Source organism: Octopus bimaculoides, chromosome 8 (genome assembly GCF_001194135.2).
Source record: "Octopus bimaculoides isolate UCB-OBI-ISO-001 chromosome 8, ASM119413v2, whole genome shotgun sequence".
In the NCBI taxonomy this organism is placed as follows: domain Eukaryota; kingdom Metazoa; phylum Mollusca; class Cephalopoda; order Octopoda; family Octopodidae; genus Octopus; species Octopus bimaculoides.
Genome location: NC_068988.1, coordinates 67,154,724 through 67,156,282, shown reverse-complemented (window position 1 = coordinate 67,156,282; position 1,559 = coordinate 67,154,724). Strand labels below are relative to the sequence as shown.

At 36.1% G+C, this 1,559-nt stretch overlaps 1 protein-coding gene across 1 annotated transcript in view; it reads left to right on the top strand.

The window, feature by feature from the left end:
- LOC106867808 (atrial natriuretic peptide receptor 1) overlaps nucleotides 1–1,559 on the top strand; it is a 900,438-nt gene that overhangs the window by 468,288 nt on the left and 430,591 nt on the right. The gene's annotated exons all lie outside the window — the stretch shown is intronic.

Here is a 1,559-nt window from a genome sequence, read left to right as displayed (position 1 = left end):
GAGATACTGCAGCAGCCTCGGTTTCAGAGGACCTCAGCTCTTCAATGCCCTGCCAAAACAAAACATTTGAGAGACATGCAAGACATGGATGCGGATGTCTTCAAGACAAAACTTGACGCTTTCCTCTCCACGATACCAGACGAACCAATGGCTCGTAATGAGACGCAGTTTAGGGCAGCTGTGTCAAATTCTCTTATACACCAGATGTGCCATCAAAGCTCTTGATTGGACCATGTCAGGTGGGGGAGAAGAGCCATGCAAGGAACGTGAAAATCACGGTGGTGCACCAGCATGACCGCAGCCACTTGGCTGAAACACATAAATAAATAAATAAAAATACATATATATATATATATATACATATAATGCATACTTATATATGTACATATATATCATATATACATTATATATTATATATAGAAGTATATATATTACGATATTTGTAATATATATATATGTGTGTGTGTGTGTGTGTGTGCATTAAACAAAAAGTGGCGATATATCAAATACCATATTTCTTCATTTATTAATCTTATCCCCCTCTTCCATTTATACGTTGCAATTAAGAAATGGCAAATGAGAACAGCCTCGTAAAAGTAGAGGAAATAAACCCAAGAATCGGGATTCCTCCAAATTTGACGTGCGGTTAATGAAAATGACAGTCTTTTGTCTAGGAATAAGCGACAAGCTGTGGACATATGGTTCTGCTTCAATAGGCGTTATCAGTAAGCCTGTTGTCTTATCCAATTTCGAACAACCCAGGGACATAAATATATGCAACAAGAGATCGTTTGCATAAATTACGGAAGAATGGGCTAAGACAAATAACTCAAACTGTCCCGTAGCAAGTAGATGAACTACATAGAAAATATAAAAATATCGAGTATCAGTCAACATAAATTCTTCATTTAGTAGAATTGTGTCTGCCTTTAAAAGACCTTTTCCTTAATGACGTGAAAACATTGGAGAAATTGTGGATTGTTCAGGTGTATTTGTATTTGGTGATGGTGGCACTTCTTTCAGAGGCAGATATAATTTGAATAAGTCAAGAATTTGTATTGCATTGTATTTGATATTCTCTTAGACTCTGTTGTTAACACATATCGCACACCAATGTCAGGTTTATCTTAGCTCATTTTCGTTTATTTATACAAATCATCCAGGCCGAAAATATGTTCTACAATTTTGCATATATCTATGTGTCCTTTATTTACGGAGATAGGTTACTGAAATTGTTTTTCGCCATTTTCAAGCATCCTTGATTTTTGAGAGTAATTATCATTCTTATATGGAACTGCTTTGAGATATCATTTTGTAATTGCCATACATCATGTAGACGAAGGTATTTTGAATAAATCAAGAATTTATGCAATATGGCATTTGATAGACTGTAGGTGGCTATACTTATATATGTGCGTGTGCGTGTGTGTATGTGTGCGTGTGTGTGTGTGTATGTGTGTGCGTGTGAGTGTGCATGTGCGTATGTTTGCGTGTCTACGTATACACACACACACACACACACACACACACACACACACACACATATATATATATATATA